Genomic DNA, 14718 nt, shown 5'->3' with positions numbered 1-14718 from the left:
ATCAGTGTTATGGTTTGAGGAGGCTTTAATTCCTTTTCCCAAATTGATCATCAATATCAACATTATAACCTTGACAACAAGGCCAGTGTCATACCCTATCACACTATGGCAGCAGATGTGATATAATATTCTTAATATACAAGAATGTATATTCTTATATATAGGATTCTTAATGTATAAGAATCAAAACATACTGGCACATCACCAGAGTCCCACTCAGTCATTAACAGTACAGTCCATCATCATATTGTCTAACCAAAATGGCTGCCAGAGTGATGCCACTCAGCTTTGTAGGTTTCCTGTCAATGCTGTCAGGTTGCAAAAGCAGAAGTGGCCTTCACCCACTGGTGTAATTGAGCAATGACACCATATCATCTCTTGTTCTTAGCCTTTCTCAAAGTAGTAATGTAGTATTTATTTCCCCCCCTTATAAAACCGATTTATGCCCTCCCATAGCCTCAGCTACTATTTTCCCTAGCTTCATTAACTGCCTAGTTTTACCCAAACATTTTCACCTTTGGAAGAGACAGCAGGTTTGGCTGTTGAGCAGGTCCAGATTGCCAGTAGTAATACTGGTCCAGCAAGCATTCCCTGCAATGCACTCCCATTATACAGGGTAGGATTACACAGTACATAGCTAGTGGGCTCTCGGACACTAAGCAACTCGTGTGTTACATTTCCCACCAACCCCAATTATGCCAGATGGGGTAAAGGCATAATCCAACCTATCAGGCCCTTGGGAATTCTAACATAAAAGTTTAAAGATATAGGTACAGTTTTTTGTTTGTTTGTTTGTTTAAGGATTATCTCTGCTTTTCGGGCACCAATAGTCACAGGCCTGGTCCTAGGACCACTGCAGTAGGTAAGAAAAAAGTTGAGGTGATGTGAGCAAAAAAGAAACAGTGTAGTCATAACAGCATCCTCCCCCCATGGGAAGAATTACACAGTCATACCAGAATACTTCCCCACTTCCTTCTTCTCAGATTACTCAGAAAAGCAGGGGAATCTATCTGATAGAGATCCTTCCTTGGCCTCCCCTCATGTTGAGTGTGAGAACACACTCATGAAGGTGCAGAAGCCAACTACTCTTGCTTTTATCTACCCATTTTAAACAACAACTATTCCTTTTTTTTTTTTTAATTTTTTTTTCAACGTTTATTTATTTTTGGGACAGAGAGAGACACAGCATGAACGGGGGAGGGGCAGAGAGAGAGGGAGACACAGAATCAGAAACAGCCTCCAGGCTCTGAGCCATCAGCCCAGAGCCCGACGCGGGGCTCGAACTCACGGACCGCGAGATCGTGACCTGGCTGAAGTCGGACGCTTAACCGACTGCACCACCCAGGCGCCCCATTAAACAACAACTATTCCTATTGCCCGTTCTAATTCTATATCTAGCCACTGCTCTGGGGACACAAGCTTTCTGCCCATTGTTGGACATAGAAGCTATGAAGTGTGTTTCTTGGTCTGATGCAATGTGACTTGGCAGTCCAAACTGATGTTTCACAAGACCATCCTCAATGTCTGTAATTTGCCAGAAGGACTCATAGAAGTCTCTGAAAACTATTATATATACATTTATAGTTTATTCCAAGGAAATGATACATTAAAATCATCCAAGGCAAAACACAGAGCAGATTCTGGGAGGGTTCCAAACCCAAGACTTCCATTTTCCACCTGGCATCAATGTGTGACAGTACCTGTGGAGGCTTGACGACCCAGGGAGCTCATCTTAACTTCTGTGCCTAGACTTTTTACTGAAGTTTCATTACTTGGGCCTGACTGGATGATTGCCCACAAAGCTGCACGCGAGTCTCCAGCCCTTACTCTCAGAGCTCAGGCTGATAACACAGGGCTGAGGCCCACCATAAGTCATCATAATTAGCATAAAGTCTCAGATATGGTCAGAGGGATCCACCCGTCATCTCGCTAGCATAAACTGGCAGATGTGGTTCCAAAGGCCTACCATGAATAACAGAGGTACTCCTATCACTGAGGGTATTTCCAAGAGTTTGGAGATTACCTCCCTGGAGCCAAGGATAAGGCTGGATCTCTCTTTCTGCAAGGCCAAATTCTTTACTACAAAATATATCATTTTGAAATGGGTAATGCATAGAATTTCACTTTTGAAGTTGTACTTCTCTGAAATTTACTTTTTTTTTTTTTTTCTTTAGCCCTCTATGGAACATAGATGCAGTTTTCAGGTGGAAATGTGACATGCTGCTAGCTGACCATGATATAGCCATTCTGCCCCTCCCCTTATTAATAGATTAGGAAATAATGGAAATAAAATACAAATACACCTAAAAAGAACAAAGCTAAAATACATTGCTATTTCTTTGAGAAAACTATCACAAGATTGATGAAGAAGAAGGAGAGGAAGATGGAGTGGGCGGTGAGGAGAGATGAGGGTGCTTAAAGAATTACCATTAGAAATATTGGAGAGCATAACGGATGTGAAAACTTAAACAGAAAATAGAGAGAGGGGTGCCTGGGTCGCTCCGTCAGTTGAGCATCCAACTCTTGATCTCGGTTCAGGCCATGATCCCAGGGTCATGAGATCAAGTCCTGTGACGGGCTCCACACACTGAGCGTGGAGCCTGCTTAAGATATTCTCTGTCTCTCTCTCTCTCTCTCTCTTTCCCTCTGTCCCTCTCCCCTGTTCACTCTCTCTCTCTAAAATAAAAAAATAAAAAATATAATGGAGCACCTGGCTGGCTCAGTAGGTTAAGCATCTGACTCGATTTCAGCTCAGGTCATGACCTCACGGTTCTTTTGTTGGAGCCCCTCATAGGACTCTTCGCTGACATCAGGAGCCTGCTTGGAATTCTCTGTCTCCCTCTCTCTCTGCCCCTCCCCTGCTCATGCACTCTCCCTCTCCCTCTCTCTCTCAAAAATAAATAAATAAACATTTTTAAAAATTTAGAAAATAGAGGGATATTGTAAACAACTTTATGCCAATAAATTTGAATATTTACATAATTGGTCAAATTCCTCAAAACCAAATATAAAAAGAGAAACATTAGAGTTCCATTAATAACAAAGTGTTTGAATTTCTAGTAAAAGATCTCACAAACCAAAATCAAAAGATATGGCTTTTCCAGCAAGTTCTATCACTATCACTCAAGACAAACAACAATAACAAACCCTTCAGTCTTACACATTCTGCTCCAAAGTGTGTGTGTGTGTATGTGTGTGTGTATCACTAAAGCCCAGATTCAAAGAGATGGGGATTAGACTCCACTTCATGTGGAAGTAATACCAAGGAATTTGTAGCTCATCTTTAATCTGCCACAAAGTGTTTTTCTAAAATATTGTGATAAGGAGGAGCATGTCAAGACCCAGCAAAGCAGAAGTGTGCCTACATACATTAGTAGCAATTTAAACCTGTAGTAGAACTTATTTTATTAGTGATGTTTTAAAACAGTATTCAAACAAATGAAGTGGCTAATACTGTATGAATCATGGAGGATAAGGAGCCAAACTAAATATGTATTAGAGGGAATGAACTCTATCACAGTACATGTCTTAACTTGTATTCACACAAATTGATTCTTTCTGCACTCTGCAACCTTTGCCTTTGGTACATTTATGGAATGTAGCAATTTGTTTTTATGAAGAATGTATGTATTTCCACTTAAGTATGCCTTCTATATATGTTTTCATATTCAATACAGTAACACAAATTCTTCTCATCTGTTATAGACACTGTCTTGCTTACACGGGCATTCAGTATTTGCTGAAATCAGGAAAGAAAAGATGAGCATAAAAATCTGAGAAGACAGTGATCCGCTTTGTAATTTAAAGGAAACAATTCTGTCAAACAGTTATAATGTTCAGGAATTAGCTCACCTAAGCTCACCCAAGACCTCATAAGGGCTCTTTGCCAGTTTCCTTTCTTGTTTCTGTAGTACTCGATCTCAGTGAATCATTCACAACCTCTGTCTACTATATTAGTTTCATCTGCTATGCTAAATCAATTTTGCAAAAAAAAATTAGTAGAAACTTTTTGCCTCAAATTCAGCTTTTAGTTCATACTAGGGTGTGTATGTGACTTTTGTTACCTCTGATATAGGGGGACTCAGCAGGTCAAAACTTAGAGGGACAGAATTCTAGTATGACATTTTTATCAATAACTGTGAAAGTCTTTTATCTATAAGCTTGATGGATTATTCCTCATTTTTGAAATATTACTTTAAGAGAGTTTCTGGTGAGAATGGATTACAAGTATACAAGTAAGCCTTCTCCTACATTAGCAACTGTCTCAGATTTTATGGTACTTTTTTCCTTCTGCAATCTTTCATACACCCATTCAAGAAATTTTAATTGAACTCTTACAATGTTCCTAACACCATGGTAGGCATTGAGGGTCAAATTGTAACTAGAAAATGTCGCCAGACAAAATACAGGATTTCCAGTTAAATTTGAATTTTAAATCAGCAGCATACTTATACTAAATATTATTGTTCACCTTAAATTTCAATGTAATTGCGTGTCCTGTAATCTATTTTATTTTTATTTTTATTTTATTTTATTTTATTTTATTTTATTTTATTTTATTTATCTTGCATTCATGTTAAATATGACAGCCCTAGTAAAAAAATATTATACCTGATCTGTTATAACTTGAAATCCAGTAGGCAAGGCAGATACTAATCACTGATTTGGCATGTAAATGAAAAAATATAACTGCGACAAGTGTTACCAAGGACAAACACAGAGCTATAAAAGGAAAAAATAATCAGGAGAAAATCCTGGTTGGGAAGGTGACATCAGGGAAGACTTTCAAGTTAAAACTTGATAAATGGAAGTGCAAGTGACAACGGGCCTGGGGTACTATAGGGAAGGAAACAGAGATGCTCTAACACTGTTACTTTTATTTTTTATGCTATTTATGTTTTTCCCTCTAATTTTTTGTTTAATTTTTGTGTAGTTAACGTGCAGTGCAATATTGGTCCCTGAAGTAGAACCCAGTGATTCATCACTTATGTATAAACCCAGTACTCATGTCAGCAAGTGCCCTCTTAAATGCCCATCATCCGTCTTGCCCATCTCCCACCAACCTCCCCTCCCTCAACCCTCAGTTTGTTCTCTACTGTTAATAGTCTCTTAGGGTTTGCTTCCCCCCTCTTTTTTTTCCCTTCCCATATGTTTATCTTTTTTCTTTCCTTAATTCCACATATGAGTGAAATCATATGGTATTTAGGGACACCTGGGTGGCTCAGTCAGTTGAGTATCCAACTCTTGGTTTCGGCTCATGCCTCAGGAGTTCGAGCCCCATACCAGGCTCTCTGCCGTCAGCTTCAGGATCCTCTGTCTCCCTCTCTCTCTAACCCTCCCCCACTCTCTCCCTCTCTGTTGAAAATAAACAAATATTTTTTAATTAAAAAAAAAAAGGAATCACATGGTATGTATCTTTCTCTGACTGACTTATTTCACTTAGCATAATACACTCTTGCTCCATCCACATCATTGCAAATGGCAAGATTTCATGCTTTTTGATTGCTGAGTAATATTCCACTGTATGTACACACCACATCTTTATTCGTTCATCAGTCAATGGACACTTAGGCTCTCTCCATAGTTTGGCTATTGTTGATATTGGTGCTATATACATTGGGGTGCATGTACCCTTTCAATCTCTCTGTATCCTTACTTTTAAATGGCAATTTTATACTACAGGGAGATGTGTCTAACTAAAATGGTATAAGCAGTAGAAAGCCTGACTGCTCACCATGATGCAGAACACTTCAGAAAGAAAGCATTGTTTCAGGGGCTAACCAGTGTGTCTGTCATTTTCACTTGGCATCTCACTGATGATGCAACCAGAGGCTGCAAGTTTTAGCCTCGTTCATAAAGTGCCACAGGAGGTTTCAATACTCAATTCCAAACACTATGGACATTTTCTGGGATCAGAGAAGAAAAGTTGCTTGTTCCATCAGACTTCTGGCCTTTGCTCCTGCCAGACATGAGAGGGAACATGCCTGGTGGGAAAGACTCAAGTCCATGATGCACTCACCAGGGAGTTGCCAGACAAGACTGTCTCAAGTGACCACACCCTACAGTACCTGTGGCAGGATTCAGGCTCTCCAACTTTCCCAACTGCCCAGTTTGTGATCCCTCTCCCCTTTCCAAGTTTCCTTATGAATGCAATGTAAGAAATGGTCTTGGATAGTTTGGGTTGATTATTGAGGCTTGAATATAATCATTGTTCTTCCTCCTCTTCTTCTTCCTCCCCTCCTCCTCCTCCTCCTTCTTCTTCTTCATCACCATCATCATCTTCTTCATCATCATCACCATCATGAGAATAGTCCTGCCTCAGGTTTATATATTTATTCCCATATGTTTCGTCTCTTTTAATTATCTTCTTTATCTTTATGATGTGTGCCAAAGAAAAAGAGGAGTGACTTATACCAATTTTTATGAATGTAGGAACCTGAGCATACTCTCTCCAGATGAGTTACCTATGTCCTTTCTCTGACACAGCCCACAGCAGGATGGAGTGTTGATCTAGCCTCCTAGCTGTAGCGCTGTATCAAACTGAAAAGAAGTGCAAAGCACAAAAATTGACTGACAGAAAAATAATTATGTTGAAAAATAGTCATTTAAATAATATTAAATCACAAAACTGGTGGACAATTAGATAAAACTTATTAAAAATACACTGACATACAACTATGTCAGAAATGCCACCTGTTAAATTGTAAAATGATTTGATTTCATGATTTTATTATTATGACAAATAGCACATTATCATTGGCTATAGCATTTTAGATCCCCAAAGTGGCATATGCTCTAAATGCCACTAATAAGTTATATATATTAGAAATCTGCAAATGTGGGAAGATTTAAGCTTTTCTCTAAAATTATAAAGTATTTTTTAATTATAATAGAGTAGTGTATCTCTTAAAAACCAGTGCCTGTAGGGAAAAATTGAAGAAATCTGCAATTTTAATATCTCAACCTCCTTGTATATATGGCACTTTGTTTTCTGAATAACAATATTTTTCATAATGATGTCTATATCTTACTTTATAGTAATTTAATATACGTCTTAGTCTAAAGGGTGCAAATATCAAGTGTATAAAAGATGTATGGGTTTTATAGTCATGTAATGCTAGATTTCTTTAAAGCAAAGTTTCTGTAGTCTGGTTTCTCTTCAAATCACATAAATCTTTCACCTTTTAAAAGCAAAGGCTTTGGAGCACCTGGGTGTCTCAGTCACTTGGGCGTCCAACTCTCGATCTCAGCTTAGGTCTTGATCTTAAGGTCTTGAGTTCAGGTCCTGAATTCTGCGTGGAGCCATATATACACCACCCCCCCCCAAAAAAAAAAAAAAAAGCAAAGGCTGTATTTTCTAGGAAAATTTTAGAAAACAGGATACAGGTATTGTTTTTTGAAAAGCCAGCTTTTGTTTATTCAACTAAAAGCTAAAGAATTCCCTTCTTATTACTAGAAACTCAGTTATTGAGATCCTGCCTTCATGTATAGGCTTCTTTTTTTATTTCTGTGAAAATGGACAGGTAAATCTCAGAAAAGAATGATTGTTTCCAGATCAGACATCAAAAATGATTTTCCTTTTTTTTCCCCCCTTAAAACTGCATGTGTTCTTTGGTGCTGCCTTGAATACTACAGAGCAGAAGGGACTCCTGATCCCCCTCAATCTCTCTCTATGGTCTAGGCCACGGGGAAGTTTTCAAATAGAAGCCGTTCCCCCAAAAGCAGTGGCATTAGGAATTGCAGGGCAGAGGTTTATCTCCCAGATGTACCACACCACTTGTAGGGCTTTTTTTGATCCGCTTATAAAATATGCCCACCAGATTTCGAAATTAATTACTTCAACCTTGAGGATCCTTTTTATGGTGAATACACCTGTGACTCATGAGAATGTACTGTTATCAGATGGACTGGATTTTAAAAAGAAAGAAAGAAGCATAATATTTTAGAACTACTACACACTATCTTTCAAGATCTTTAGGAGCATGATGTGAAAGATGAAGGGCACCCGAGCCCAAACTTTGTGCCAAACTCCTGGGTGCCAGCAGCTATAGAAGCAGTTCTATTAAATCTTTACCACAATCCTATAATGTTGGTATATCGGTTCCATTTTACTAAAACTCAGAGAGATAGTGTAAGATAGGATCTTCCAGCTAAGTAAAAAAGAACGCTTTAGCATGTTTTCCTATTGCTCACAGGGCCTATCAGACATATTTCAGACAGAAATATGGAGGAGCATTTAGTTGAGATGAACGGTGAAAAGTCCTTGGAAGTAAAAGCTGACCTGATGGCAGCCTTCTGGGTTGAGGCACATAAAATGGATACTTAAAATGATAGCAATAGTTAGGAAATGTGCCTGGGACACCTGGGTGGTTCAGTCAGCTAACATCTGACTTCAGCTCAGGTCATGATCTTGTGGTTTGTGAGTTCGAGCCCCACCTCAGCTCCATGCTGACAGCTTGGAGCCTGGAGCCTGCTTCAGATTCTCTCTCTCTCTCTCTCTCTCTCTCTCTCTGCCCCTTCCCTGCTCACACTCTGTCTCTCTCTCTTTCTCAAGAATAAATAAGCATTAAAGAGAAAAAAAAGAGGTGCCCAAAGCAGGAAATTTTGAAGGAATTTGAGAAAACACACCTTATCCTCCTTCTTCCTTTACCCAAGTCAATCCTACCACACACGCCAACCACCAAACGTTGAACTGAAAGATGACTGGGTGGTACCAAAGCAAAAATCCACCTACTTCCCAAATTTATGTAGAGCCAGTGCTGTGAGTGCTATTGAACTCTGATTTATGTGGATTTCATCACTGCTGGCTTTCCCAAACTCTGCTAACTTTGTTGTTTTCATATGCTTTCAATTCCCAAATGTCTGAGGACTCAAAAATGTCCTCTTGTGATTTGTCCTGTTTGCTATTTGGTTTTTCACTGCTGTTGTTGCTTCATTTGAATATTTTCTCCAGGAGTCTTAGCAAAGTTGTTTTTTTATTATCCTTTTTGTGTTACTCATGTGGAAAGATCGTCTAAATTACATTTTAGTGCAGACTCACTGTTGACTCTTTATAATAATTACATTCTCAGCAATCAGCGGTAGTATCACATTTCGAGCGCCTTGGAATTATTTCTCTTGTCATGATTCGAATGCATTTTTCAGACTCTTATCTAAAATTAAACCACTTTCATGATGTTATGGTCTTGGAATCTGTCATAGTTAGCACTACCTTTTCCCTTTCTATCATTTAACCTTACTGGAAAGAACTTGCAGAGAGAGTGACTAGATTGTGAATAATTAGTTCTTTATAGGATTTATTGTCATCTGGGAAGAATACTATGTTAGATGTTCTTATGAATCCACATGGGATTCGTAAATTCCCCACATGGGAATCTTACGTAATCTACATGGGATTACGGAAGTAACAACGCTTCTGAGTTCTAATTTTGTTTTACCTGAAAGGAGTAAATTTGTTCTTGCAATGTTTTAAGCATCCATGACTGGTGTCTCAGTTTTTCCTACATTCTTAATAATTGTCATTATTCCCAATTATATTCAGAGGACCTAGAACAAAAAAAGGTGGCTCTTAACAGAACATCAGCTGACGTTCAATAAGGATATTTTGAAATATTAACTCCTGCAATGGGACAGAACCTATTGTAACGCTATACATTGGTGTCTGAAATCCTTCTTTATACCAGTCCTGCAGGTCACGAACAGTAGAGGCCTCTCACACGCAAACATCTGCTCAGCTAACTTAGTTTTTGTTCTCCTTTCTTCAACTCACATGGACTTAGTAGGAATTTGCCGAGTTACACATCACCTCACAAATAGAGTTAGTTATGTACCTTTGTACCAACACTGAAGAAACTAGAACATATGAAATAGATTCTATCAAGAAAGGTACTTTGTAATTATGCAGTGTTATAATATGTCCTACACCCCAAACATCTGAACACATTCTAAGGTTGTAAGATGTGCATTTCTTCTCTGTGTACGATACTGCCATTTACACTATAACAGTAATCCTGTAAATATTAATGTTTATTCTATTGTATTGACTGTTACCTTCATCATGGTTGTCTTTTCACTCTGAGAAAAAAAAACCAAATTAGCCAAATAGATATTGCCATTTCACATAAAATCACGGTTTTAAAGTGACTCAAGCATAGAAAGGTATTATTTATAAAACTTCCGATTTGTTCAAATGGATGGATCCCAAATTATAAAACTAGTCATGCAAATAGCACCCAATGAATATTCTGTGGCTCAACAAGAGTGTGACTTGAGTGTTTAAAGAATTAAAATAAAACAGTGCTCTCTGTTACATTTCTGTATCTGTTAGATTTAGTTTTTGCCAAATGTATCTATCAGAGGCAATTCTTGTGTTTTCTTGGTTTAGTGACTTAAATAAAGAAAGAAGTGGAAGTGGTGGGAGACGAGGACAGTATTGTAGAGGAAGCTTGAAACCTAATGGATAGAAAAATAATGGTCTTCGAAAATCATGCTCAAGGCCAGTAATTTTTTTTTTTATTGTGAAGGAAAGAAGTAACTTCAGTCCAGTTTCGTATGGTTTTCTAAATATTTCCATGATATAGTTGGTTTTGTTGGAATTATTTTGTTCTTTTATTTTGGGGGAGCTAAGGTGTTTGTTTGTTTGAGCCTAGGATTATATGCTGAATCTCCACGATGGTCAACCATGAGATTGGGAGAGCCATATCCAGAGCAATCTGGTTTCTATCTAATTTGCCTATTTGCTAACAGACTACCTAGACACTGAAGTTTAGCCTTGTTCCAAGGATGCAAATAGAAATCATTCTTAGCTTTAAAATTACATCTTGATGTTATGTCATGCCAGAGGTGAACAAACTGCCAGTTGTCAAAGAGATTAAAAACTTTTAGCTAAAAATAACTATTAATCATTCCAGTGTAGAAGAAGATTGGATACTGAAATATACAATTATGAGGGAACCTCAAAAACACTCCAATCAGCCCACTAAAACAGACCATTATTCCCAATGTCTCCATGCCTGTCATTGCTGCTAACATTTCTCCAGTGAGCCAGGCTCACACCAGTAAGGGTTAATTCCATTCATTGTTCAGCTTCAGAAATCATCAAGCACCTGTTTTACAACTGTTTCTGAACTAGCCTGATCTTTATCACCTTCCTCATGGCACTTTAGTTGGCTAATTCTGGGGCGCCTGGGTGGCTCAGGTGGTTAAGCATCCAACTTCAGCTCACGTCATGACCTCACGGTTCCTGAGTTTGAGCCCCACATTGGGTCCCTGCTGTCAGCACAGAGCCTGCCTCAGATCCTCTGTCCCTCCCTCTCTCTGCCCCAACCCCCTCTCAAAAACAAATAAACATTAAAAAAAAATAGGCTAGGGGCACCTGGTGGTTGAGTCAGGTAAGCGTCTGACTCTTGATTTCAGTTCAGGTCATGATCTCATTGTTCGTGGGATCGAGCCGTGCATCAAGCTCTGGGCTGACGGCATGGAGCCTGCTTGAGATTTTCTCTCTCCGTCTCTCTCTGCCTCTTTCCCGCTCATGCACTTGCCCTCTCTCTCGTTAAATAAATAAACTTTTTAAAAGTATTCAAAATTTTTTTTCAAAAGGCTAATTGTGTTCCCTGCATATATTCTTTTTCACCAAAGGGGAAAATATTGCTATGTTGCTTAATGATGCTACATTGATATATATATACATATATATATATATATATATATGTGTGTGTGTGTGTGTGTGTGTGTGTGTGTGTGTATATATGTATATATAATGTAAATATAGAAAGTATATGGCTTGAAATCTTAATGGAGTCCTCAGTCCAGTGTTCAATCCATTTTATCTCTCTTAGACCATCTGTCAAGATCCTTATGGTTGTGGTCACATCTCCTCAGGTTATAGTTGTTTGCTCTCTGCTTCCTTTCTCTGCTCTTGTTCTCATCTACTGTACACCTTAGAATGTTCAGCTTCTCTCTTTACATGTAAATTCTAAAATACTAAGGCTCAAGTGGAATTAAACTTCTCTGAAGCCTTCTCCAGAAATTTACACTCAAGTATCTTGTATGTTCTTTCAGAATTTCCAGAACATTTTATGAAACGCCCAACATCTATATACCTGTTTTCTATTAGTTTCCTGTATGTAAGTTAAATTAGGGATAAATTAATACTTTTATTTTTCTCTTCCCCCACAAATCTGTTGTTTAAACTACAGGTCATGACTCACTTGGTTTATAAAATCAACTTAGTTCATTGACAATCGTCTTTAAAAAATGAAATAGATGAGGTGTGCATGGGTGGCTCAGTTGGTTGAGCATCCCACACTTGGTTTCAGCTCAGGTCATGATCTCACAGTTTGTGGGTTTGAGCCCTGTGTCAGTCTCTGAACTGATAATGTAGAGCTTGCTTGGAATTCTCTCTTTCCCTCTCTGCCCCTCCCATGCTCATGCATGCTCTCTCTCTTTCAAAGATAAATAAATAAACTTTATTAAAAAATAAAATAGATTAGAATAGAAAATAGGAGAATGGTGCCCAGAGTAAGGAGGAGTATTGATTGGCAACTCTTTTGTTTTAGATAGATAACCAGAGAAAGATAGCAAGATAGACATTTGTATTTTGCATCCTAATGTAAAATTGTGTGTTTTTTTTTTACTGTGGATCATAGTCATAAATTTTTCTGTAATTTATCAAAATCATGTTTATACTCCTTCATAAGAAGAGTTATTCATTCATTCATTCAACATGTTAAGTACACCAGAAGTATTAAAAAATAATAACATTGTCTCTCTCTTTGAGGGCCTAGCATTCTCTTAAGAGAAATTGGTAGGTATACAAACAATTTTAGTATGATGTACATGCTGTCTAGATACAAAGTACAGATAATTCTCTGGGAACATAGAGGAGGAAGTAATAGCAAGTCTTTAAGAGTCTCTCGTTGACTCACATTCTTCATTCTTCTGATGAGAAATCAGCCTGCTAAGTTTTTTTTTTTAATTTTCTTTAACATTTATTTATTCCTGAGAGACAGAGCATGACTGGAAAGGGGCAGAGAGAGAGGGAGACACAGAATCCGAAACAGGCTCCAGGCTCCGAACTAACAGCACAGAGCCCAACGCAGGGCTCAAACTCACAAACTGTGAGATCATGACCTGAGCCGAAGTGAGACGCTCAACTGACTGAGCCATCCAGGCCCCCAGCCTCCTAAGTTTTAATTAAAATATTTAAAAGCTGCTAGTCCATTTTCTTCTCTTCTTTAATGTTATATGATTATGGGTAAGTAATGGAGTATAATATAAAATTCTGTGTGGTGAGGTTGTGAAAATAACAACTTACTTTTCACCAGCTTTGAACTATTTTAAAAAAGTGATACTTCAGCTTATACTTCAGAAAAGCTATTATCTATTTATTTAAAAAAATTTTAAGTTTATTTATTTTGGAAGAGAGAGAGACAGCAATCAGGAGAGGGGCACAGAGGGAGGGAGAGAGAGAATCCCGAACAGGCTCCGTGCTATCAGCACACAGCTTGATGCAGGGCTCGAACTCACGAACCCTTGAGATCATGACCTGAGCTGCAACCAAGAGTTGGACGCTTAACTGACTGAGCCACCCAGATGCCCCAAAGCCATTATCTATGTAGAGGAGGAAGTTGTTGGAAAAGCTTGACCTCCAGAAGTTCCCCTTTATATGAAATTGGAAAACTTTCTCAGAGTGCATCGCCTGTCTTAATCTTTTCTTATGTTCTTAAAATTATACTCAAACATATTACAACATAATGTAAAAGTTTAACAGTAGTATACACATAAAATTTCATATTAATAAATATTGATGCCTAAAAACATAATGAGTCAAAAATATTTGGTAAATATAGTAGATTTAAAATAATAGATACTCATACTATAATTTATCTCTTCCTAAAATGCAGTGTACTTTGGATTGATTGTATATACAGTTGACCCTTAAATAACACGAGGCTTACAAGCATCAGCTGCCCACACAGTTGAAAATCTGAGTTTAAATCAGACTCCCCAAACACTTTACTAATAGACTATTGTTGACTGTAAGTCTTACCAATAACATTACACTTGATTAACACGAACTTTGTATATTCTATGTATTGTAGAGTGTATTCTTACAATAAAGTAAGCTATGAAAAAGAAAATATGTTAAGAAAATCATAAGGAAAACACACTGATAGTGCCATACTTATAAAACACACACACACACACACACACACACACACACACAGATCCAGGTGTAAGTGCACCTGCACTGTTCAAACCCCATTGTTCAAGGATCAACTGTACATTTAGAGCCAAATGAAGAAATATTTTTAGAACAGGATTTAAAAAGCACTTGAGGGTCTCTTTGACATAGCAAAAATTAGATCTGCAGTCAGATTAAAAAAGAAGACACCAGAGTGACACTCTGCCAATGTAACCAAAACATGCTACCAATTTTTAAATAGAGTGCTTTCTTGAAACCTCATTAAACATAGTCTGAATGTGTAAACTATCTGTTCCCTTGCATTCTTAGTACATGCTTTTTGAGTAAGCGATATTAGTTTTTCTCCAGCTCTAATTAATTTCTGTCATTCTTTTTCATTTGGAGTCTATTTGAAGTTTTTAAATGTTCTAGTTCCAACGCATAATTTTAAAGTTAAGGAGCTTCTCTGGACAAATGTATATGCACACCATCCTTCCCTATATTATTGCCTTAACTAGAGCTTGTTCTCTATG

This window comes from Leopardus geoffroyi, chromosome C2 (genome assembly GCF_018350155.1).
Source record: "Leopardus geoffroyi isolate Oge1 chromosome C2, O.geoffroyi_Oge1_pat1.0, whole genome shotgun sequence".
Classification (NCBI taxonomy): Eukaryota; Metazoa; Chordata; class Mammalia; order Carnivora; family Felidae; genus Leopardus; species Leopardus geoffroyi.
This window is presented reverse-complemented; position numbering follows the sequence as displayed.